A 27118-nucleotide genomic window follows, 5' to 3' on the forward strand; every position below is an offset into this window, starting at 1 on the left:
TTACTTATGTAAAAAACACAAGGCATTAGTAAATGTTTTTGATACATATATAATATAAATGTATAAAAGTGGGTTGCATTATGTAGCAACTCAGTTATTTCCTCTGAAGAGAGAAGGGAGGGGATGAGAATAGCAAGTGGTGGCCACAGGGAATTTTCATTTTACCTGGAACAGTCTCACCTTTTTTAAAAAAAAAAAAAAAGAAAAAATATTTGTATATTTTTGTATTTTTTAAAAGAAGGATATTTGTATATTTATATATATGAAAAGGCTGGGAAATGATGCATTGAAACATTAGCAGTCGTAATTCTGTGTAGTGGAAATTGAGTGTTATTAGTTTCTGCTTCTGCATTTTTGTTTGTTAAAAATCCAAGCTCATCACCCAAAGAGATGCATATGAAAAATCTTTATACCACAGCCTTGTTAATAAAAAGAAAATAAGGCCATATGCAGTGGCTCACACCTATAATTCCAGCACTTTTGCTTGAGCCCAGGGGTTCGAGACCTGTCTGGGCATCACAGCAAGAACCTGTCTGTATAAAAAAAAAAAAAAAAATAGAAAAATTTAAAACAACTTAAAAGTTCCAAAATAGTATGTTAATTAAATTATGTTATACCATAGAAGAAGCTATTATTAAATATAATAGGCGAGGCACAGTGGCTCATGCCTGTAATCCCTGCACTTTGGGAGACTGAGGTGGTGGATCATCTGAGGTCAGGGGATCGAGACCAGCCTGGCCAACATAGTGAAACCCTGTCTCTACTAAAATACAAAAAAATTAGCCTGGCATGGTGGTGCGCACCTGTAGTCCCAGCTACATGGGAGGTTGAGGCCGGGAAATTGCTTGAACCCGGGGGGCGGAAGTTGCAGTGAGCCAAGATTGCACCTCTGCACTCCAGCCTGGGCGACAGAGCAAGACTCCGTCTCAAAAATAAATAAATAATAATACGGATGCAGACATTTAAAAACTAAAGCAAAGTTTAACATAATTATAAGTTTTAAAAAGCAAGTGCAAACAGAATTTATGTTACAAATCCATTTTTGTGAAAAAGTAGCAAACATTTCCAAGTGATGAGTCCGTGGGTAACTTCCTTTTTGCACATACTTGCAGCACATCTCAGTTCAGACTAGCCACATTTCAAGTGCTTCTCTAAAGAGATCTTTACTAATTAAGTAATAAAGTTAATCAAAGAAATAAATAGTCTATTGAGAATAGGAGAAAAAAGGTAAGTCAATATTAAACCTAGTATCACCCCAGGTGATATTCAATGTTTTAATTTAGCTTCTATAAATTCCTTTCATTATCATTTTAAAAACCTGTCTAGCAACAGTGTTTCCCATGGAGACACAGAATTTCATGTTGCCAAATGAAACTTTCTAATGAGCAAAAATAATTTGAGACAAAATTTCCTACTAAAATGCAAGTGATTTGTTGTGCTACCTCCTCATATGAGACAACTGACAACACAGAGCAACAAGTTCCAGGTATAGGAACCTGAGTTCTGGTCCTCACCAGTTATTTCTAAATGATAGAGAGCCAGACCTCCTTCCCCAGAATGACCTAGAGTGCTTGTTAAAAATAAAGCTCCACCCAGGGCCTGACTCTTAGGATGTGCTAGGCCCTGTTACGCACAGATTCCTATGCACACTAAAATTTGAAAATTTGTGCCAAAGACTCATCTCAAATTGCTGTGATTTTTTTAAAGAAACTTTGATTCTTCACTAAAGTGCTGATCCTAACTAATTGTTATGAGGAGGATACACAGTAGAACCCTTGAGCTGGCTTTAAAAAATCCAAACACCAGTGGAAGCTATTGTTATCAGTCATACTGTCTCAGAGGTGGAATTTCATTTTAAAGAGGACCAGAGACTGAAGGAAATGCTTCCAGCGTGGATCATCTTTAAGTAGTCCTAGATAGGAAAGATAATATGGGTGAGGGGATTTCTCTGCATCCAAACCACAGAGGAGACTGTGTAAAAAGCCAGGCCCAGGCCCATCAAATGGTGATGAACATGCCAGGACATGGATCAAACTCCCTAGAATGCAGAGAATGCCTCTGATCCACCAAAAAGAAAGTCTGCTTCTGACAAAGGACCCTCTTCAGTCTTATGCACCTTAAGATGATAACAAGCATTGCTAAACGGCCTTTATGAAGACGTTTTAAACAGTTTTCCTGGCCTGGCGTGGTGGCTCACAACTGTAACTCCAGCACTTTGGGAGGCCAAGACAGGTGGATCACCTGAGGTCAGGAGTTCGAGACCAGCCTGACCAATATGATGAAACCCCATCTCTACTAAAAATACAAAAATTAGCCAGGCATGGTGGTATGCGCCTGTAATCCCAGCTACTCCAGAGGCTGAGACAGGAGAATGACTTGAACCCGGGAGGCCGAGGTTGCAGTTAGCCAAGATCGTGCCATTACACTCCAGTCTGGGCAACAAGAGTGAAACTTCTGGCTATAGGAGGTGGCGATAGAACAAGAAAGCGAAGTGCTCCATCCTCAGTAAATGTGAGCAGTGGTACACATGGAGCACCCTCTGGGGTGGAATGTTCTAGACTTGCATTGCTCCCTCTGGTACTCATTGGCCACATGAAGTTATTGGGCACTTGAAATGTGGCTGGTCTGAACTGATATGTGCTACAAGTATAAAAAACAAACTGATGTTAAAGACTTAGTTAAAAAAAAAAGTGTAAATTATTTCATTATTTTAAAATTGTGTGTTGAAGTAATATTTTTTATATATCTGGTTAAATATATTATTAAAATAGATTTCTTCTGTTTCTTTGTACTTTTTAAACATGACTACTAGAGAATCTTGACATACACGTGTGGCGGCTTGTATTATATGTCTGACAACAATCCTCTCGACTGAAAAGTAAGCAGGTGCTGCCTAGCAAAAAAATATAATAGACAGTGGCCACTCCATTGCCATTTAACTTAGCCCAAACAGAAACATGGTTTCCTTTTGAAAATGTCTCAGTCTGACTTGCACTGAAGTTGCTAAGAGATTTCCCTCCTTTTCTCTGCTGAAGTTTTCTGTGGTGAAATGAGAGATGCACTCTTGTTTTCAGTCTCTCAGTTCCTCAAGATTGGGGACCATGTTGTACTCTATGTGTTCGTTGCATGGCTGCTCAGCCACTATGCCTGCAAGATAAAGATCTGCCATACATCAGAGATGAACCACGTGATCACCATCAGTGCACACTCTCTTCTATTGGTTCCACCAGATGGTTGTTTATCAGTATTTGTGGGTTTTCATTAGTGTTCACATTTGTAGATGAAGAATTATTGCTAGTTGATGAGCATTTATTACTAATGAGTAAATCTCATCTACAGATGGTACTAGAATTCTGGTTAATGCCAAACAATAATGCTCAAGGCAATTCAAGCACCAAAAGACACCTGTTTTGTAGAAAACTTGGGGAATGAGAATATATATATATCTTCGAGACAGAGTTTCGCTCTTGTTCCCAAGCTGGAGTGCAATGGTGCAATCTTGGCTCACTGCAACCTCTGCCTCCCGGGTTCAAGCGATTCTCCTGCCTCAGCCTCGCAAGTATCTGGGATTACAGGCACGTGCCACCGCACCCGGCTAATTTTTTGTATTTTTAATAGAAACAGGGTTTCACCATGTTAGCCAAGCTGGTTTCAAACTCCTGACCTCAGGTGATCTGCCTGCCTCAGCCTTTTAAAATGTTGGGATTACAGGCATAAGCCACTGCACCAGCCAGAATATATTTAACTAGAAAAAAAGAAGCAATAAGATTAGAACTATAAATAGAATATACATTCAGTAATCATAGAGGGAAGACCTTGATCTAGGAAGGTAATAGCTGGACAGAAAGAATTTCAGATGTGAGTATGGATTTTAGAGCTAAGACGTATCTTCCAAACTGGGGAAAGCCAGAAGCCATTGTAACTCTGTGTGTTTAATTATATATTGAGCACTTCTTATAAAATGATAAATAGCTTGCGCATGTATCCATACATCTGCAACATACCCCAGCACATATATGTGCACATGTGCACTCACACACACACACAGGTAGAGTTCACCTGACATCACCCTCCTTATATGGCTGGAGGCTTCACCATTTCCATAAGAACCCCTTATGGGAAATGTGAAGCTTTTCAAGTATGAATCTGAAAAAGTTTAGAGGATTGTAATGTTTAATCTTGAGACATTTGTTTTTCTGTGGCTGCTTGTACCAGTGAGCAATTATCAAAACAAGGATTAGCTAAAATCCAGCTTTTGCCAGTTCAGGAAAATCTGTGGGTCAAAGGGAGGAGTTTTTGAAAATCACAAACACTTTTTGAGGGATTAAGCAATTCATTACCAATGTCCCTCTCTGTGGGACCTGCCCTGTTCTTCTGTATTCCAATATTATTTGCTCCCAAACTCTTACTCTGTCTTATGTGTGTGTTTTTTTTTAATTTCATAATATACTGCCAATTGGAGATAACCTGAATTATAAGATTCCTAAAAATAAAAATTGTTCTGTGAATTTAGGGGCTATGCTATCAGTCCTTCACATAATTGTGTAAGTCTGTTCAATAACACCTGAGATGCTGTGTTGGAAAAATAAATGGATGGGCTGACTGCGGGGAGAAGGGAGCAAGTAATTTTTGGAATTTGTAGCACTTTAGGAGTTCAGACAGACCTGTAAAGGTGCCACGGTGGAGAATGCAGAGTGCCAGGAGGGAATGAGGGCCTTGTGAGAAGTCATAGCAGCTGCTGAGAGAAAGGCATAAAGGGAGGTGAGGGGAATGTTGAGGACAATCTGCACCTGGTTCCAGTTTTCCTAGGGTACCATACATTGGCTTAGAAGAAGGATAATGTATGCTGTTTCCTCCCTCATGCCTCTCATTCCTGCAAGGACTTCTCCCTTCCCCAACCATTCAGACCTCAGGCAAACAAGATCAATGCTATGACTCAACTCTTTTCTGGGATGCATTTGCTTTTTTTTTCTAGCCTGGGACCTTGATCTCCATCTGTAACACTGATCTTTTTTTTTAAGAAAAAAGAGATATTCCCTAATGCAAGTGGGGGAAGTGGGCATAAAACGGACTTTTAGGACAAAATAATTCTTAAGATATAAACAACCCATATACAGTCATAGATCATTTAACGACAAGATATGTCCTGAGAAATACATCATTAGACGATTTCATTGTGTGAACATCATAGAGTGTACTTATACAAACCTAGATGGTTTCACCCACTACACACCTAGGCTATGTGGTATAGGCTATTGCTTCTAGGCATTAGGAGCATGTGACTGTGCTGTGCAGCATGTTATGGTACTGAATACCACAGGCAATTGTAATACAACAGTATTTGTGTATCTAAACACATCTAAACAGAGAAGGTACAGTATTATAATTTTATGGGATGGTATTATAATCTTATGTGATCACCATATATGGACTGTCATATAAAGTATGGTATTATAATCTTATGGGACCATCATATATGTGGTCCATTGTTATGTGGCACACGGCTGTATATAATTTGCATCCTCTTAATAGCCTCAAGCTTCTAATAAAGTAGTTTTGTAAGTCTTGACATAATTAACCCATGATCCCAGAATAAAGATAGTCCTTTATATAAAAACATTTCATTTCATAAAAAATTCTTTACATTGTCTTTTTAAGATTATTTTCATCATTATTTTGCAGATTGATGAAAATGTTTTTAAGGATAGCATGTGGGGTGCTGTGTGGTCAGACAGCCTCAGTGCTAGTGCCGCCATTCGGGAATTTTCTCTGCTTTCCATCTGATACCTACACCAGTCCCAGGCTGACTTCCTTTTCTTCCTGGTTCAAAACCACTACCCACTGCAAAACCTATCACCAAATGCCTCTTTCCTGTTTGAGGGAAAATGCTCAGCTCCTGAACCCACTAAGGAACTGGGTTCCTCTCAGCTCATGATACAATGTCCCCCTTACTTCTGCCCAAGTTGAGTACAATGACACACGCTTAGCATCTCCATTTCTAGAACCCAACAGCAAAATGAAATCACAAGGGAAAAATGCAGAGCATTGCATAGCAGTTAGAGGAGGGTTATTCTCTTCTATTACAAATGTAGCAAACCTGCACCTGTATCCCCTGCATCTAAAATAAAGGTTGAAATTATTTAAACAAACAAACAAACAAACAAAAAACAAATACAAGGGGATGGGGATGCCAGTAAGTATTTAACAACTGGATCTGTGAGGGAAGCCCTAATTTGTAGCATTTGCAGATTTCTGTGTTGGAAATACTCCCATTATGATTGATGTCTTGCCACCAGTGTGACATCACTGAATGTGAGGTTGGGGAGAGATGTACAGCAGCACATCATGACAGTACTTCCAGCACCCAGATTCAGAGGGACCACAAGAGCACAAATAATAGTAAAATGAGTAACAATTAACAAGTGATGAGCTTAGAGTATTTATTACTTTTGTTTTCAATATAATTTAATTATGTTTATACCATTTAATTTTTAATATCAGCTGTGTTTAACAACTGGCTCACAAAATTTCTGAAATTTGACAATGGGTTTTGTGAGGCAGGGCCATGGGTTCCCAGCACACCACCGATGTGCATCCACCTTGAGCAGGAAACTCTTCACCTGCACGTTAAGTAGGGATGTGCCTTGTGACAAGGCTTTCTGAAATGATGGCTGTAAGGATCTGCCACAAGTGAATTGGGACACAATCAAACACTTAAAATCCTATGTTCATCTCTGATACATCTGGGTTTTTGTTAGAGATTCCCACCCTAGCATTGACCTTACTCAAAGCTACTCAACTTGCAAATTCTAGCGGGCTTGTATCCAGAGGTAGTGTAGCTTCAAGCATAGTTAACTTACATGCATAAGTCAAGAGGGAGTTGACCCTGTTATTTCAGAATCACTGTTACACGTGTGTGAAAAGTAATGGGGTTATATTTTGCTTGCGTTAACTATGTTTAGATTTAAATGAGTATAATTTTCTAAAACAATAACATAAATCCCAGAGAAGAAAACCTGTTACTTGCAGGAAAGCAAAGCCAGAAACAAGCATTCCACTATCTCCCTTTCCCCTTTAGCTGGGTGGTTAGTCTTCTGACAACCTAAAATATTATTTTAGGAGCTTGAGACACAGAGAGGGCACAGACAACTTGAGAGAAAAGGTTACAATCACAGTTTGGTGAAGAGAAAATACTCTCAAAGATAATATGCCGTGACATATTGTATTGAAGTGTGGCTTTCCATGAGAAATTCCACATCACAACGTTCTCATGTAATACAGGACTAAAGTCGCCCCTAATCTTCAAATCCAGTGTCTAAGTGCTAGCACAACCTGCTGTGAAACAAGCCTCTTATATAAATCCTACACGCTGTAATATTTCTGCCACGAAACAGAACACATTTGCCAGGATAATTCCCAGCAAAGAAAGTTACAGAAACCAAAAGAGTAAACAGAATTCCTTCTCTCCACTCACCCCATCTATTACTTGTAGACAAGGTTTTGCCACACAGGGACTGCCCATTTTAGGGTTAAAGAGCCCATGCAGAGATTTGACCTTTAAAGAGAAAAAGAAAATGAAAATTGTATGACACCCTCAATAGGGGATATTTTGAAAGCTAACTTGGGATGGTTTGTCTAAAATGTATGACCAGGGAATTTTTACCAATGGAAGGTTGGTAGAGTCTTCATCTGAGAATTCCTGATCAAGAGTGACAGGGCTGGATACCTAGAGGCAAGACCTCAGCCTTCACACCCCAAAACAGCACCATGGCCTCCACATAACTCAGGAAGCACCCTTTGTTTTTTGTTTCCATTATTTTTGAAAAGGTTCAGGTTGCTATATTCAGTTTTTTGATCCTACCTATATTTCCTAATGAGATGTTCAACAGCTTTAACATCTATGTGACTATGACATAGATGTTATGTCTAAAACACCGGTGCTGAGACCTAGAAAGCCAGTTTTCCCTTATTTCTGTTAACTGAGTATTATGGGTTGAGGTGTGTTCCCCTACACTCAATTCATATATTGACCCATATGCTAAAGTCTTAACCCCCAGGATCTGAGAGTGTGTCTTTATTTGGAAATAGGGTCTCTACAGAGGCGGTCAAATTAAAGCGAGGTCATTAGGGTGGGCCTTTTGTTGTTTATTTGTTGTTTTTTTTTTTTTTTTTTTTTTTTTTGAGATGGGATTTTACTGCGTCACCCAGGCTGGAGTGCAGTGGCATGATCTCAGCTCACTGCAGCCTCAACCTCCCAGGCTCAGGTGATCCTCCCATCTCAGTCTCCCAAACAGCTGGGACCACAGGCATGACCACCAAACCTGGCTAATTTTTGTATTTTTTGTAGAAATGGGATCTCGCTGTTGCCCAGGCTGGTCTTGAACTTCTGAACTCAAGCAATTCTTCCGCCTCGGCCTCCCAAAGCACTGGGACTACAGGCATGGACCATTGCCCCTGGACAGGATGGGTCTTAATCCAGTATGACTGGTATCTTTATAAAAAGGGGAAATTTGGTCACAGAGATAGGCATGCATAGAAGGAGGATAATAGAAAGCAGATGGACATCTACAAGCCAAGGAGAGAGGCCTAGAACACATCCCTCCCCGATAGCACTCAGAAGGAACCAACCCTGCAGACAGGGCTTGATTTTGGACTTGTAGCCCCCAGAACAGTGAGACAATATATTTCTGTGGTACTTTGTTACAGCAGCCCTAGCAAACCAATATACCTAACATATGCTATAGAGCCACATTGTTCTTCCACATCACAGTGGATGGCAAGCCCTGGGGCCATATCTCCTTCCTTGAGCTGTTTGGAGACAGAGTTCCAAAGATAGCAGACAACTTTTGTACTCTGACTATTATGGGTCAAATTGTATTCCCCCACACCCAATTCATATGTTGACTCATATACTGGAGTCCTAACCCCCCAGATCTTTGAGCACTGGAGAGGAAAGAAGTATTCCTGCTTTCACAGAATTATTCCAGGGGTTTTATGCCAGCATGGTGACTTCATATGCCTTAGTGGTACTGACACAAGTTCATCTATGGGGAAAAATTTGAGGATGAGAACTTCATCCTAACACATACAGGTCCTGGCATCTTGTCCATAGCAAATTCTGAACCCAACATAAACGGTTTCAGTCTATCATCTGCACAGCTGGGCCTGAGTGGTTGGATGGCAAGCATGTGGTTTTTTGGCAAGGTAAAGAGGGAAGGAATATCTTGGAAGGCACAGAGTGCTTTGGGTCCAGAAATGGCAAGACCAACAAGAAGATGGCCATTGCCAGCTGTGGACAAGTCTAATAAATTTGGCTTGTGTTTTATCTTAACCACCACACTGTTCTTTCTGTAGCTCAAGAGACTATCCCTCCATCCCATCTGCTTGCAATGTCCATTATCTTTGTGCTCTTGTTGCAATTCTTTGGGTTCCATATTTTCCTTATTCCCCTCTAAGTCTAGCTGGATCACAGAGTTAAGTTTATAATTATGAAATAAAGGCTAAATAACAAGAACAAACGCTTATCTCCCCAAAATAAAAGATCACGAAGCAATCAAAATGCTAATGATGTAAAAACATCCAATGAGAGGGAAGATGGCGGGGAGTGGAGGGAGAAATGTTAATATTTCTCCCTCGTTTGTTGGCTCATGGGTGATTTTTATGGCCTTAAGTAGCAATGTTTTCTAAATTCTTTACAAAAGACATGAATAACCATTATAATTAGAAAAATATTTAAAAAAAATCTTGGGTACCAGAATACATAAAACAATTTCTTATGGGAATGATCTTGAGATAATTTGGCCTAGTTTTTAATTCATATAAATATTTTATTTTAATAAGTATATATATAAGGGAAACAAATCTTAAGTGTACAGCATAAATTTTCACAAAAAAAGTAGCCACATAAACAGCACCCAGATAAAAAATTGAGCAACACCAGCATCCCAGAGACCTCTCATGCTCTCTTCTATTACTATCCCCTAAAGATAACTGTTACTGTCTTCTAACACTATCAATGGCTTTACCTCTTTAAAAAATGTTATGTAAGTGGAATCATACAGTATACACTCTTTTCACTCAATGTTTTTGGTGCGGTTCCTCCAAATTTTCACATGTAGACATAACTTGTTAATTCTCATAGCCAGATAGCACGGGTTGGCAAACTGTGGCTTACACGCTTACAGGCCAGCTGACTGTTTTGTAAATAAAGCTTTATTGGAACACAGCCATACTCATTCCTTTATGTCTACGACTGCTTTCATGCTACAATGGCAGCATTGAGTAATTGTAACAGAGATCATATGGCCCTCAAAGCCTAAAATATTTACTATCTGGCCCCTTACAGAAAACAGTTTGCCAACCCCTGCGATATAGTATTATGTGCCTATGCCACAATCTATTTATCCACTATACCATTGATGAGCAACTGTGTTGATTTTAGTTTGGGGCTATCATGGAGTTGCCAGATTTAGCAAACAAAAATACCTAATGTCTGCTTAAATTTGAATTTAGACAAATAATAAATAATACTTTTAGTGTAAGTATATCCCAGATATTGCGTGGCAACCCTAGGCTATGTGAATATATGTGTGTGTATATATATATATATATATATATATATATATATATATATATATATATGAATATATAAATAGCATAACTATGAACATTTGAATAGGTGTCTTTTGGTGAATGCGTATACACAACTCTGTTGGGTATATTGCTAGCAGTGAAATTGCTCAGCCATGAAGGATGTGTATGCTCATGCTTAGCAAATACTAACAAAGATTTTTCCAAAGCAGTTTTACCAGTTTACAGTTTCACTAGCAGTGTAAGACTTCTTATCTTTGGCAATCCTTAGTACAGTTGGTCCTTTTAATTTTAACCAACGTGATGGGTATGTAGTGGTATCCCATTATAGTCTTAATTTATATTTTCCTGCTGACTCATGAATTTAAGCATTAGTTGGGCTGTCTTTTTCATGGTGACCAGTGATTTATTATATGCTCGAACTTCAGTTAGTGAACTAGAACAATTATATATCCTTTCTCTTTGTCTCTTCATTTTCTCTCTCTTTGGAATTTGACTTGGGGAAGAAGAAGAAAAGAAAGTGGGTTTCAGCATGAAAGAATCTAAACAGTCATTAGTGAAAGAGTGTGTAGCAGTGCTGTTCAATAGAACTTTCCAAAGAAGTAATGGGAATACCCTGTATCTGTGATGTCCTGTATGGTAGCCACTGGCCTCACACAGCCCTTGAGCGCTTGAAATGTGGCTACTGTGACTGAGTAATTGAGTTTTAAATTTTTATCAATTTTAATTAATTGAAATTTAAGTAGCCACATGAGGCCAGTGACTACACAATTGAACAGCGCATGACTCACAGATGGGCTGAGCAAAGTTATGAAGAAGCTGATACAGGAAGACCTGCTAAAATATGTCAATGGAGGGTTTCTCTTTCTGAACTCCGAGGAGCTGTTCAAATAAGATTGGTCTGGAGAGAGTTTTGGGTGGCTGGAGGTATTTTCACCCCTCCTCTTACTGTGCCTAACCTTACTATTGCTGTCATTCTCACATTTCTGTATTATTCCATCTCCTTTGTTCTGTTCCGATGCTGGTTTTTCAGTTTTTCTGAGCTCTCAATTAAACACAGTGAAATGAATCTCTTCCAAGTGCCTTTTTAGTGACTAAATTGAATAGTTGGCTCAGAATGCTACAAAGTCCTCTCCCTCAGGAAGAACCAAGTTTTACCGTTAAGATCCTGACAGATTTACCAGCTTTACCTGACACCTCTTGGGGTGGCCTCCAGGTTCACACCTTCTCCTTTTTGGGAAGACCCCCAGACACACAGGGATAGGTCCTGAGTGATCATATTTGAGCCACACAATCTTGTTATGCTTGCTGTAGATCCGTGGTTCAAAAAGTTTCAAGTGTGTCTGAATCAGTTGGCGGACTTGTGAAGACACAGGTGGTGGGGACCCATCCCTAAAGCTTCTTTTCCAGTAGGTGTGTAGGTGTGGCCCAACTATCTGCATATCTAACAAGTTCTCAGGTGATACTGATGTTGCTGGTCTGGGGATTGTACTTTAAGAACCACAGCTATAGATAATGAAGTCAGGGACTGTTGCCTGACATAGGACAATAAGCTTCTCTCAGGAATTTGAAATTTGGAACACAGAGCTCGGAGTCCGAGTGTTGTAGACCAGTGCTCTAGAGAGAAGGGCTGAAAACTACCACTGCTTAGGTTCCTAGTTTGTTGGGTTCCTGTTTGTCTTGAGCCTTGATTGTTTAATCCTTCCAATAAATCCCATTACATTCTTTGTTTTGCATAAACTGGCCATAGAAAGTTTTTGTTGTCTGCCCCTAAAAGAACTTTAAAGCGTGAGTATGTCAGTTAAAATGTTCCACCAAAAAAACAGAAAGGATCCTAAGAAGTATTTAAAACAGAGATAATGTGGTCCAGAGAATTGGCCATACTGTGATAGAAGATCTGCGAAGCCAAACACCCAATGCAGAGATTAGCAAGAGCAGGAAGCTATCTCTATTGCTAGGCAGGAGGGACAAAGGGAGAAGGTGGTGTTACTAGGCCAGGGTGACCTGAAAGAAGCTGGAACCACAACAGACCAGTCCAACAAGGAAAATGCTGCCAGAAACATCACCCAATGCACCTCTGAGGAAGTGAAGAAATTCCCTAGCTTCTCCCTTCCTCCTGCCTCCAATCCCCCCAGGAGTGCCTCTCCATGCTGGGAAGCTTGGGAAAAGCTCCCTATGTTACTGAGGACAGCAGGGGGATCCTGAAGAACAACATATAGATCTGAGAACAAGTCAAGGACTGGCACTGTTCAACCCTGAATTTCTCATTTTAGTCTACAAAGTACATTTTGCCTACTTACCAATTAGAGTGAGATAATATGTGCATGCTATATTCTTTCCAATAGTCCCTGTTAATAAGAATTTTTAATTTAAATGGGTTTTTATTACCTTGTCCCATAATTAGGCATGACATTTCTGAGATAATCTTTTGGGAAAAATTGCAAATGATATCAAGAACTAACATTTGTATAGTGCTTTTCAGTTTGAAAAATATTTTTACATGCCTCATTTAATTTAATCCTCAAAAACCTCATGAAATATATATTATTGTTAATCTTATTTTATAAATAAGGAAACAGGCTCAGACAGAATAAATAACACAAATATGCAAAGTAACATGGATCACAAATAATGGAATGGTACAATCTCAAACCTGGACTTAGCACACAACCTTGATTGTTGCAAAACACCAAGCTATTGCATGAAAGTACACGCAAGGCTACAAACTTTCAATTCTTTCTCTCTGTTGATACCTCATTTCCTCCCTTATCTAAAATTCAATATCTAGAGTAAAACCTTGTAACCAGCACTGACAGAGGTGATTTTAAAAGATCATCGCTTCCTGGCGCCTTCTCCTCATCCCCTACCTGTATAGACTGTCAATTAAATCTATTCTTAGTGGTCTCACAGGTTCCTAATTAATAGGCCATGATTATGGGATGAGGCAGGGCTTTTCATAAGGTCTTCAGAACAGCAGCAGTTATGTAAAATGAAAAGATAGAAAGTAAAGAAACCCATTTTGACTGATAATATCAATTAGCTAGACAGAGTGCGTGTCTTTGATGATTTATGAGACTACTTGGCCGCCTAGAAAAAATTAAATGCAAACATATACAATGATTGTGTATGAAAGTGAGTGAGAGTGTGTGTGTGAGTTCCCTTCTGTCCCCATAGAAGTGGTTAAGCTTCCTCTGCTACTAGTTCTACAGACTGTATTTCTCATGTTAAAGAGCCGTCTTTGTTTCCCTTGGTTGCCAATGAAACTGTGCAGGGATCAGTTCAAATCTATCACCACTTGCAGAGAATTTTTCCAAACACAATGCCCTCTTTCTATATCTATTATCTATATTTATAGCTATTTGATAGGAAAAGCAGTTCACATGTGCACTTCTCCACATTTATGTGCTTACAGTCTATTGTGTATGCTGTCCTTTATATGCAGATGACTATGTCACATGGCACATCCCTATAATATTGTTAAAGAAAATGGAATTTTTGTTTTCAGACAGACTGCATTTTCTCTTTCATTACTGAAGAGCTAAGAGAACTTGTTGTAAGGTGATTTCTCCATTAAAATTACTCCTCAGAGTGTGCCTCAATAACATACTTTTATCTACAGGGATAAGCCCCATCTTAACAGAAAGGCTCCACATTCAATTTATTGACTCAATAAATTTCAGGCTCACTGATTATGTTTCAATCTAAAAGCTTTACACAGTTATAAAACTGGAAGAGCCTTTAGAATCATCCCAGGTCAAGTTTCTCTCTGAATATTTTTCCACTATGAACTGCATTACATTAAGTCTACCCATTAGTTAGAATATCAGTGATTATACCCCTGACCTGATGGCCAGGGGAATATTTATATTGTCAGGGTTCATTTTAGATAATACTTGAAATGGACGAAATAGCTGAGGACAGAAGAGCAACATCCAAAGCTATCTTCTTTCAGGGGAGGAAAGTGGGTCTTGTCTATAAAGAACAGGCTTGTTAAAAGAAAATCAGAATTCATCGCTAAACATCTCTGAGCAAAACAAAGCATTTCCTCTCCCCTGAGATCCTCAACTAGTTTCATAAATATTTTTTCACTTGAACCCAACTTAGTGTTGCAGAATGAAAGGAGAAAATGAGTAAGAAGAACTTCACCAACACTTCAGTAGGGAGTTGTCTGAAATCTTAATTGTGAACCTTTTTTCACAAGATGCACAGTCTTCTACAGATATTGCTAGTGGAACGGGTATGTGAGCTGATCCTTATATGGAATTGAGAAACATCAAATGCCATTAAAATTTACATTTACAACTCGCGTAACTAAATGCATTGATTCTTTTCATATTAAAAGACACTTGGTATTCACTGAATAATGAAAAATGCCACGGAAAAAATTATGTATTTACAACCTGCCTAAAGTCAGAATTCTGCTACACACCTTTTGCTTACCTTTAAACAAACATTTAGTTGTGTTAAGAGCAGGGCAATTCTTGAACGGCACGATGTTGTTTGGTTTAATGTCTTTATAAAAATATTTGAAAAGAAAGATATGGAAAATGAAGGGAGAGTGTTGTGGATTTAAAAACATGTGTATACATAGATACACAATTTATTCAAACTTTAGACAAGACGTTTTCTTCCTGGGAGTGGAGAGTCACCAGGGCGGGAAGTCCGCTGCAGGGATGAACAAAAGCATGGCTGCGCGATAGTATTATCTTTGCAGCAGCAGCAGCAGCAGCAGTGCCCTGACGGAGGGTTGCGGCGACTGTCTAGTCTATCACACCGCATTTCTGGTAGTGACAACCTCCGTTATTCTGTCAGCTCAGCCTACTAAGTGGTTCCCTGCGTTCTGACTGGTCACCTTGTCTCCGTTAAACGGGGAGGAGAAAAGATAAAGGTGAATTGAACCAAGTGGGATACAAGGAGATTCCTCCGCTTTGGGACCGGCGTCGCCCCATCCTCTGGGAAGTGTTGAGCGGCGAGAATTCAAGGACCGTACTTAACCCAGAAAACACTAAGTCCTCTGAATTAGCTGCTACGCCTGGGGAAGGCAGAAAAGTCTTAATCGTCCCTTCCCAGCAGGGACCAAGAAAGACCAGTTAGAGCGAGCCTGGCCGGATCACGCGAGCCCCGGACCCCTCCGATCCTTCAGAGCCCGCGCCGGGCAGACTAGAGGTCAAATCAACAGGCTCGACCGCAGGGCAGCCCTCCCACTCTTCCGTGCGGTCCGCAGCTCGGATTCGGAACGACCACCGCTAACACTGCAAGGCTGTAAGGCTGGGAGGGGGCGGGTCCTGAAGGGGGAGGGAAAAGGGGCGGGGCAGAAGAGCCGAGGAGTATGTCGGGAGGTGTAGCTCCACGAGTCCCAACAGCAAAGCTGTCCCAGCCCCGCTAATAGGTTGGGACTACTACTCCCAGGAGTCTGCGCGCCCTACCGGAGCGTCCATGCGCAGTGGGAGCCACTTTGTAGCCTATCACCTATCAGGCGAGGAGAGGGTGATGTCACCTGCGAGTTAGTAACCTACGAGCGGCTGTGAAGGAAACTGTTTAACCGGATCCCATTGTACCCAGAGTGCAGAGCCGCCTTTCCAGCATGCAGGGGCTGCTCAGGTAAGGGGGACGCGCCTCCTTGCCCGCTGCACTCATTCATTAAGTGGCACCGCTCAGTGGTGCGGGGGTGGGCGTGCTTCCGTGGGCCGGGCACTGAGTTCGCGGCGCGCTCTCCCGCTGCCTTCCCGGAGCTCCCTGGCCAGTAGGTAAATATTAAACCCGTCCTTCAGGTTGGGTCTGGGTGGGAACGGGACCGAGACAGCTCTCGGCTGCCTAGCTGGGGGTGGGAAAATGGCTGCAGCGCAACGCAAACCGAGGCAGCAGGGAGGAAGACGCCCCCAAGGACGGGGGTCCCTCCCTTCTTTCTTTCTAAGGCGCCCGGCTGGCCGGGGAGCCGGCGGGGTAACTCTCGCTGCCTTGCTGCAGGCTCCCCGGGGCTGGGGCCGCGGGTACTGCAGCGGCGTCCGGGAGCTCCCGGCCCGGCGGCTCCGAGAGGGAGAACCCCGAGGCAGGCTTGGTGGACACGGCGGTGGCGACAGGGAAGGAGGGACTCGTGTACTCGTTCGCGTCCGAGCAGAGCCCCCAGTACCCCTGGCACCCTCACTTCCAGTCCCATTCGAAAGGGACGGAGGGCCTGTAATTCAGACTAAGTTGGATCTAAATGTTTCAAAACAGAGAGAAGGGCGATCGGGCTTTGCGGAGGGAGAGCCGGGTGTTGGCGGCCGGGGAAGCTGCGCCGCCTGCGAACCCGGTTGTGAGGCACCGCAGAGGACTCCTGCCGCCCGTCCCTCTCGAGAGGGCACATCTCAGTCTCCACGGTGCCTTGGCATAGAGCGCCTGGGCTGGGGCGAAGCGCCTGCCCTGAAGCCCTGGGCCAGGAGGTGGTGGCGCGGGGGTGGGGGTGTCGGATAATCTAATGATTAGGCTCGCTGTGGAGCAGAAGGGCTGGATAATCGGGTTTACCCAGCTGGTGCTGAAAGCCAACTGCTTGTGATCGGCTTGCCCTCTGACTGGAGATGTGCACGAGGCCCAGAGCTCTCAGTCCTCTGGATGTTCTTTCCCTTTCCCTAGTACCTTCATTTGTTCCTTTACTCATTCATCAAACCCTGCTAAGGTCTCAAGTTGTTCACGGCCTGGCTTTGCGGAGCTACCTCTCTCCCCATAACATATTTAGTGATGCCTGAACTCCATTTCCCTCTCCTTCATCTCCACTTTCTGGAGGGCATCAAGAGCAAATGCCACCCGTGACCGTTTTTGCTCTCGTAGAGCTGGTAGTTTCTTGAGATTCGAGCAGGACCTAGTGAATTGAAGCGGAGTTGCCTGCAAGATGAATCCCGTTGCCATGGCGACTCCTGCCTTCGGAATCTTAGCTGCTGCCACTGCTGTTTCGATTCGATGTGGCTCTGCGGGCAGCTGGGAGGGAGTGGCTAGTGGGTGTGGTCAAACGCTTGCCCTGGCCCAGCTGCTCTCTCTTCCTCGCCCCTTTCACAGCCTGGGACTCTCTCCTTTCTCTCCTAAATAGCTTGCACTCAGTTCTAGACCCCTTTCCCTTCCCCGTGCCACACCTCAGCACACCACCTCCCTCCCTGAAACTAATTGTTTGGCGCCTTTTTCCTGAGGCAAACTCTGAAAATTATAATTTGAAAAATCTCTTCCTTTCGGGCTAGCCGCATCATTTCCCCAATAAGGTAGTTTATGGTGTTGGAGGCAGCTTTGTCATGAAAGGCGCCCTTCCCTGTTCTGCATAAAGAGAGTTCCCTGGTCACCAGTAAAGGCTCTCAATTTGCTCTAGGTGCAGCTGATTGGAAGTGATTAGGGACAATTAATAACGGTTGGAAGTCACTGCAGTCCCTTATGGTTCTCATAAAATCTAAAGCCAGGCTAGAGGGTGCAGGTCCTTGAGGGCGAAGCATGCAGGGCCATAACCAGGAGCCTTGGGTCCTACTCTGGCTCTGTCAGTCACTAGCTACTCCATGCTGGGGTTAACCCTTGACCTCCGGACCTCAGCCTTCTCTTTGGTAATGTTGGGAAAGGCTATAGAGGGTTTCCTAACGTTCATTCTAGGTGCAATAGCCTATGATTCTAAGATAGACTTGGTCATTGTCCTTTTTCTTCCCCCTTTCTCCCCCTCAAAGTTATCTGAAGTTAAGGGTTTAAACCTAGCTTCTGATACTGTGCCATCAGGTTATATGGGCAAGGCAACTAAGTGACTATTTGTAATACTGTTTATACTACTACTACTATTATTCCAGTATCTGGACCCTTCTAATTATACTTTAGTATTATAAATAATTGTTTAGGTTTTGCCTTTTTATAGATTGCTAATGAATGCAGTTATTTCTAATTGCATTAAGTGTAATTGACTTATACAAGTATTTTGTTTCCCCTCTGTTTGCATTTTATACCAATGTGCATTATCACAGATGTTGCAATTCGGGGGGAAGGTGTGTATATGAGAGTGTCTATGCATGTGTATCTGTAGTCAGGTAAATGCTTGGGATTGCTGTGTGCTTGGTGGTTGACACTATCTTATTTTAAGTAGGTAGCTACATCCCATCCCCATGAGGAAACAGGATCAGAAGTTGTCACTTTTTTTCCCCTGGAACTTATCATTAAATGAAAATTTCCTTCATTCTTCTGCTTGTCTACCCTACTAGATTATAAGCTCCTTGAGGGTAGGGTCTTTGTTTTGTCCTTTTCTATCGCCCCAGCATGTTTAGAGCAGTTCGTTGATTTGTAGGTCTTTAATAAATATTTGTTAAGTGAATATTAACTAGCAGAACTATGATTGGAGATCCAAGGTGTGTATTATTTCCACTGATAGTTCTGTCATCTGTGGTAATATTCCCCTTAGCTTTCTATCAAGCAGTTTCATTTCATCATAAACCAAAACTTGTCAGCATAAAAGGCTTTCTGTGGATTTGAAATAGACATATTTCCTAATTATTTGCTTTTAGAATACATTCACTCACATAAACTGTTTCTTTCTAGTTACAATTTCTTATTACCCTTTAACTAGGCATTTCTAGATTTCTCTCAGTTGCACTATCCTTGGCCCAGATAATCTTCCCAGGAGCTGTATGACACGTGATTAGGGAGAGGCACCAAGAGAAAGATACCTAGAAGCTTTTGCCAGGCCACCAGTGTCTCCCAGCTCTTCTGACAGACAATAGTCCTCTCACCTGAGGTGAAGCCGTTCTGTAAACAGGATCAGTTGTTTCAGGCTGGTTGATGTGAAAGAAATGCCAAAGAACATTTGCCTAATATTTGTAACATGTTATCATCCAGTAGTCGGATTCTGTGGGTTTTCAGGAGCATAAATTAGTAAATTAGTGAGGAGGTGTGATAATGAAGAGGGTGTGGTCGGTCACATCTTTGAGTGGTGCTTACAGGAGCACCATGAGTACGTGCTAAGGAATTTGAATCCTGGTTTTCTTGTTTTGTGGACATGTTCTGCGTGTTAAGGGGTGTGTGTGTGTGTGTGTGTGTGTGTGTGTGTGGTTTTGAGCTACTTTGTTTAAAAGGCTGCTTTTAGTGTTGGCACTATGGTCCTTAAAACAAATAAGGTGTTTACAAACAAAACAGTTCTGATTGAAAGTGTTTCATTTTGTAAATATTTGGGAGATGGCATAAAGAGAAGCTTGAGGTCTTCTGTGAAAACACTTTCAAGTTGCAGCTGTTGGACCAGAGGAAACATGCTTTTCCAACAAAGCTTGGTACCCTTGAGTGCCTTAGGTGTTTGGTTCAGGAAATAATCACAGAGCTTGTAACTGCTGTGGGGCCCTGCCTGGCTTCAAGCCGTGCTCTGGTATTTCCAGTGTTAAGTCTATCCTTATATTGCCCGAAACAAAGCAAGGTGTCCAACGTGGGTTAGCAAACTTGTTTTCTCTCTAGAGGGGACACCAGTCAAAATGAAAGTTCTATATTCTGTTGTGATTTTTTTCTCTTTGGATGAGGAATATGGTGACTTATTTTGGTATTACAATTTCTAACTTGGTGATAGAGGTAATTTTCTAAATGAATACCTATCTTAAATATGCACAGCATCTGTTGTAGTGGTTTCAAGACCACTACACAAACTTTCCTCAAAGTTTAGAGGAAATTGATTGCACAGGTACTACTTAAGAAATTGGTACTGAGAGCATTTTCTGTATTTCTGTATGTGGCTTGGAGGTAATGTCTGGTTGACAGATCAGGCTAGGGTGGATGATACCCTTCTTGAAGATGCATTCACTTAGCAAGTGTACTGTCTTTTATGTGGATTGTATTATTTAGAGTGGCTGAGGCTGCTGATAGAGACCAGAGTTGAAGCGTGGATCTGAATCATACCCCCTTTCTCTGAGCTGTCACCTTGTTTGTAGCCCCACTGAAACAGGGACAGACGAGCATACGATTGAAATTGATTTTAGTGACCTGTATTTCACTCCAGCAGATTTTTTTTTTCCAGAAATAAAAGGTTACCTTTTAATTTTTTAGTATCCTTTCCACTGTTCCAGGAGCAGGGGGAGAACAGAGCATTTCAGGGAGAGTTTGCATTCATATTCCACAAGTTTGCATACATAGAATATGTGTCTAAAAATGAACTGAATGTGAAGTCCTAGAAGTACAGCAACAAGTGTACAGAGCCTTCCCCATCACTCCCAATTAATCTGGGGTTGCCAAATACACCTTCAGCTTTGGGGAGCTTGTTTTCCTCATTGATGTTTAAGCGTTCCTGGTTTTTACTCTGTGACTTTCTGCAGTAATGGCTGTCCACATCTGCAATGTGCATCCCTCTGAGTGTCTGGATTCTCTTGTGCTTTCATATCTAGCTCAGGTGCCACAGCTTCCAGGAAGCTTTCCCTGCCCTTCCTCCTTAAAGCACTTAGCCTGACCACACAACACTTACAGCTAATTTGATACTGATATTGTATGTGAGGTGCCTACCTCATGCCAAGCCCTTTCTAATACTTTCCATGGGCTATGTTATTGACTTCACAAAATTATACAAGATAGATACTTTTATTGCCATGTTCTAGATGAGGAAACTGAGGCACAGAGAAGTTAAAGAACTTGCCCAGCTTAGGCCACACAGCCTGTAAGTGGCAGACCAGGTTAGGGACCCAAGCAGTCTAGTTCTTTGTACATCCTGATGTTGTCCGGTTTCTGACTTTCTGGCATGTTATTCTCTTCTCTGCAACTGGAGTTTGGGGAATCACAGCTTCCTTTGAGTCTCTTAATTCTCAGACAGTGCTGGGTCAGTAAGTCCTGGGTTAATTGAGAGTACAATGATTTCTTCATGTCATGGGTTCTTACAGCCTGATTTTCTGGAACAGAAAATGTGTGAGATTAAAAATGTTTCTTTTGAGTATTTAAATGATAAAACTTTGGAGCTATTTTTTTGCTGTGCAAACGATAGACAAATTATTTGAAAAAGGAAATACTCTTATATTACAGCTCTAAATCTATTTGGAGCCTGTCCAGCATTAGACCCTATTTGTTAAGTGAGATAACTTTTCAGTGGGTTGAATCCCTCATCTGATAAAAGATCTTCTCACTCAGAACAGGGCCACAGAAGCCTGCATTGAGAGTTAAGAGGGCCCATAATTTCTCAGCTTCCCTCTTCCCTGTAGTCTTTTAACATAAATTGTGAAAGCTCTTTTGAAAAGAAAATAATGAACACTTGAGCAGTAGTCAAACATGTAATCTAATATCGGATAGCCTTAGATATTAAAATAAACTTCTTCCCCCCCACCTCAGAAGAGATACTTTTATTTATTTTTACAGTGGAGCAAATTTGGTGCCAAATAAACAATTTCTATTCTTTTAAACCGTAACCACAGTTGTGAATTAAATGGGGAAAACTAGGGAAGCAAGTTCAATTTCCAATGCAGTTGGTGCGATTTCCTGACTTACAATAGATCTTTTCCTTTTGGCTTAAAACTAGATATTGTGCCACTTAGACAATATTTAATGAAGACAATTGACTAAAACACAAGGAAATAATAGGAAAGCTATGCCTTAACAGCATATTGCCAGGAAGGGAAACATGAAAACAAAAGCCTTGTTAGCCATTAGGCTACACAATCATAAAATTTTTTGAACAGACATGGATTTCAGAAGATTTTTTTTTCTTAACCATTCATCTTGTTATACTTTTTTTTTTTCTTTGAGGCAGAGTCTTGCTCTGTCGCCCAGGCTGGAGTGCAGTGGCACAATCTCGGCTCACTGCAAGCTCTGCCTCCAGGGTTCACGCCATTCACCTACCTCAGCCTTCTGAGTAGCTGGGACTACAGGCATCCGCCACCATGCCTGGCTAATTTTTTGTATTTTTAGTAGAGACCTCATGATCCACCTGCCTCAGCCTCCTAAAGTGCTGGGATTATAGGCGTGAGCCACTGCGCCTGGCCTCATCTTGTTATACTTTTAAAGTATGTCATTCACCTTTAGTAATAACCTGGGTTTATTCTGTTCTATAAATTACGCCAGGATTGGGGTTTTAAGGCTACCTGTATTTCTGCTGGCACACAATTAAGGTCACCTATTAAACTGGTCTTTGTCATTTTTATGTCTAAAAAAATACCTGCAGTGTGATTGGAAAATGTTGCCCATCTGATAGACTTCCTGAATTTAGGGAGTAGATAGCCCAGATCCTAGCTTTGGGCATTGTTGGGGTAATACAGATGCCCATCTTTTATTTTCTGAGCTGGGGTCTTATATTCTGGCTTGTTGGCTAAGCTCAGTTTGTTAGTGACATACAAACCAGGTCAAGGGCATGGGTTAGCTTTGCCTTGTTTTGGAGCCACAAACTGTACCTGTAATTCTAGTTGGATTTTTTGTTTCTTTTTTTTTTTTTTTTTTAAATGAATCATGCTTTTGGGGACTAGAGTGTACATTGTGGACATATCAGTGCACAGCTATCACTATGAAGGGCAAAAAAAGGTGCCATGTTTTAAAGCGAACTGGTAGGGAAATGCTGTAAGTGAGAGGCAAGACTGCCAGCAGCTTGCTAAGGAACCGTATGCTTCTGACAGTTGTCCTCTTGTGAAGATTAGGTCAGGACTAGGGGCAGCTTCCTAAAAATTTGCCAAAGCCAATAGCCTTGATCTTTTTCCTTTCTTGGCAGAATGACAGATGCCATCAATGTGTGTTTGGTGCTACTTCTGGGCTTACTCTTCGATAAAGTTCTGGATTTTTGTGCCCAAGAAGAAGAGTGGAGGATGGTGGTCAACATTATTCACCAGATGAGATAGATTGTTCATATGTGCCTAAGCTTAAATTTGTTATTAGTTTCATAGAGATTTGGTAAAACCAAACAGTGAAATGTTTAGACACAAGTTAGAACCCGCAGTTCTGTAACAAGAGGTTTAGATCAGAGACCCTTCTAAATCCCCAGAATTTATTACAAAATTAGTTGTAAGAAATTGGCTGGGCATGGTGCCTCACGCCTGTAATCCCAGCACTTTGGGAGGCCAAGGTGGGTGGATCATGAGGTCAGGAGATCGAGACCATTCTGGCTAACACAGTGAAACCCCATCTCTACTAAAATTACAAAAAATTAGTCGGGCATGGTGGCGGGCGCCTGTAGTCCCAGCTACTCGAGAGGCTGAGGCAGGAGAATGGTGTGAGCCTGGGAAGCAGAGCTTGCAGTTAGCCGAGATCGCTCCACTGCACTCCAGACTGGGTGACAGAGGGAGATTCTGTCTTAAAAAACAAAAACAAAAACAAACAAACAAAAAAACTAATTGTAAGAAATTAAAGGAAATGAAACAGACAACTTAAACTATTGGAAGAATATTGCTGCATTCTCTATTTTTGAAAGTTGGTGAAATTGTGAATATGGAGAATGTCATACATTTCTGTTCAAGGCAGCCCATTTGGAGTTATTTTTTCAAATGCAGCTATAGTTAACCCATTATTAGTGGCTGCTATTTGATTTAGGCTGATGGTGGAAAAGAAAGAACAATGCCATTTCTGTTTGGTTTCCCCATCCTGTTTGTGTGGCAATCATTTCTGCATTAGAGGTACTTTGCTCAGCACTGTCAGTAATGTGAACTAAAAGTCGGAGGACATGCGATAAATAAATGCTGGAATTGAAGCCAGGGGCTGAGACTGACTGCACCATGTTCTCAGAAGTTTAAATGAACAGGCCTGCTATTATATTTTTCGTATTTTAAAAATCAAGAATAGAGATTGAACTGGAAACACTCTATGACCCATTTAGGGCTTGAGATTCTGTGAGTAGGTGACACTTCCAACTATAGAAGTTCTAGGAACTGTGGCAGGAAACTGCCTTGCCTATGATATTTTCTGCTAAGGGCTGGTTAAAATTTTTTTAAAAATGTATATAGTTTTACATTTAACCCAATTTCTTTTCAGGCTGTGACTGAAGTTACGTTTCTTCCATACCTCTCCTTTTCCTTCTCTACTCCCTGCATTGCAGCTTGACAGTTCTGTGCTTGTGGCTTCTCTGTGGGCAGGGTGAGATGGCTGTTTCCAGTCTGCCAAGTGCCGTATCTTGGGAGCCCCATCACTGACCTTACAGAAAAGCATGTCTTCCCCCCTTAACCCTCTAACTTAGAATGAGAGCTGTGAGGCAGCTGGGAGAGGAAGGCTTAGATTGTAATTCTCTCAAGCTCAGATTGTTTTTCTGACGAACAAGTTGAGGGAAGTAGGTAGAGGGGAGGACAGAGTGGGTTTCACCTCTCTTATCATTTGTTTCCTGCTGGATGGCCTTTGTTTATGCTGTCTCTTCAGGCCAGGAATTCCTCCAACAGAAAGTATGCGTACACTCGGGGACATTCATATCGGGGCTTCCTTCTTCTTGCATTTCCATTTGCTGATTGCCTGTCTTATTTTTTTAAGGCGTAGTCTTGCACTGTTGCCCAGACTGGAGTACAGTGGCACAATCTCGGCTCATGGCAACCGCCTCCTGGGTTCAAATTATTTTCCTGCCTCAGCCTCCCGAGTAGCTGGGATTACAGGCACCTGCCACCATGCCCAGCTAATTTTTCTATTTTTGGTAGAGACGGGGTTTCACCATGTTGATCAGGCTGGTCTCGAACTCCTGACCTCGTGATCCGCCTGCCTCGGCTTCCCAAAGTGCTAGGATTACAGGCGTGAGCCACCGTGCCTGGCACCATTTGCTGATTTGCCTTTCTTCTCTACAGCCTGATCTGAAAGGAGGGGTGGAGATACTTAACCTGCTTTTAATGCTTCTGTTAGGGGATAAAGAGATTTTTAAACAGTGATCTGGGACAAACGTGGATGACTTTTCTAATGAGGAAAGAGGATAATGCTGAGTAAATGTAGATTTAATTTACATGTAACTTCTGTTTGGTACAGAGTTTAATCACACATGTTTGACACCTTGAATGAAATCTCTTCACCTGTCTCTTGGTGCTTTGCAATTGCACAGAGGGAAAAGACACACTGTTTAATTTTTAGGTTCAGTTTGGGTAATCGTGGCAATTCCTTTAAACTCTCTGGGCCTCTCTTTTCTCATTCACAGTGTATTCACATAGAATAAGCTATTTTCTGGATAAAAATTCTAAATTTTTGGAAAGACAGTATCCTCTTAAAATAATGACCTCACTTATGTGGCATTGTGTAATTGTCAAAGTAATATCCATTGAGTTTCCCTAAAATGGAGATCAGTGAGGGAGAACTCCGATTTTTCGCCTCCAGTTTTCAACCTTGGCCACCCCTGCCTTGGCACAGTGTCCTGAGGTCCTGTTCTTGGCTGGAGCTAATCCCGCATGATCTGATCCCCAGTCTCTTCTCAACTGCACAGCTCAGGAGTTCTGTAGGATATAAGGGATGAAACTCAACAGGGTCTTTTGGTGATCATACGGTTCTGTTTAAATTGATCATCACTTTATTTTTTTAGTTTCTACTTAATTTTTTTAAAATTTGACATGAGGTCTTGAACTCCTGGCCTCAAGTAATCTTCCCGCTTCAGCCTCCTGAGTTGCTGGGATTACAGGCGTGTGCAACCGTGCCGGGCTGATCCTCACTTTAAACTGGAGTCTGACCACCAGGGGGTCCACAGAGTGAATGTAGCCGGCTGTCCATGTTTTGCTAGGCCAGCACAGCATTATTTTTAAAAAGGAGTGATATTTTAGTGAGCGTTTATATTCTGATTTGTCACAGACCTTACCACCCTCTAGTGCCTAATGCACAGCCACTTAGTTTATGTGATATTTATCTCCTTGGCCCTTGAAGGCATTGAGTTTGTGATTCCTATTTTCAACTAAATTAAATTGGGATAAATGTCTCTTCAAAGGTTTATCTAGCAGTGGGCTGGCAGATGACCCATTTTTGTATTCTAACCCAGAGTTTCCCAACATGAGCACTCTTGAAACTTGAAACTGGATAATTATTTGTTGTGAGGCAGATTGTGCTGTGCACTGTAGGATGTTTAACAGCGTCCCTGGCCTCTACCCACTAGATGCCAGTAACATCCTCTCCTCCAGTTGTGACAGCCCAAAATGTCTCCAGACATTGCCAAATGTCCCCTGGGGGCAAAATCACCCCTGGTTGAGAGCTATTTGACAGAGTTTTGGATGGTCTGAAGACTTTAATCATTGAACCAAGCCTGGATATTTAGGGATAAATTGGAATTCATCTGGGAAACTGTGCCACCCTGCTGTTTTTATTTATTTGGGCAGTTGGTTAGAGCAAAGTAAAGGTCAGTAGATTAGACCCTTTAGGGTCACTTCTCCATTCTTCCATGACCACAGCCTGGGAGGCCAGCCACATTTTAAGGACGTGTCTTTGGTCACAACAGGAGACTTTGTGAGACACTGATGCTGGGTCAGGGTAAGCCCAGCAATTCTAGCAGGTAAACAGCTTTGAAGCCCATGGCCTGTGTTGGTAGGTCAGTAATGCTATCTGTGGGTAAGGAGGAAGAGGCTTTGGGGAAAGGGAAGGCCAACTCTGTCATTATTGTCAAACACCAAAATGCTTTAGAAAAAAAACCTTAAGCTTTAAAAATGACAGCTTATCT

At 41.7% G+C, this 27118-nt stretch overlaps 1 protein-coding gene across 2 annotated transcripts in view; it reads left to right on the top strand.

The window, feature by feature from the left end:
- The first annotated feature begins 16026 nt into the window (after positions 1 to 16026).
- Positions 16027 to 27118, top strand: part of DAAM1 (dishevelled associated activator of morphogenesis 1) — a 180981-nt gene continuing 169889 nt past the window's right edge. The window contains exons 1-2 of one of the 2 annotated variants that reach the window (XM_025392187.1): positions 16107 to 16191; positions 22854 to 22856. The gene's annotated coding sequence lies outside the window, so the exon portion shown is untranslated. Of the gene's footprint in view, positions 16192 to 22853; positions 22857 to 27118 lie in introns of both variants that reach the window. The other variant, XM_025392188.1, reaches the window with a different exon arrangement.

This window comes from Theropithecus gelada, chromosome 7b (assembly GCF_003255815.1).
Source record: "Theropithecus gelada isolate Dixy chromosome 7b, Tgel_1.0, whole genome shotgun sequence".
In the NCBI taxonomy this organism is placed as follows: domain Eukaryota; kingdom Metazoa; phylum Chordata; class Mammalia; order Primates; family Cercopithecidae; genus Theropithecus; species Theropithecus gelada.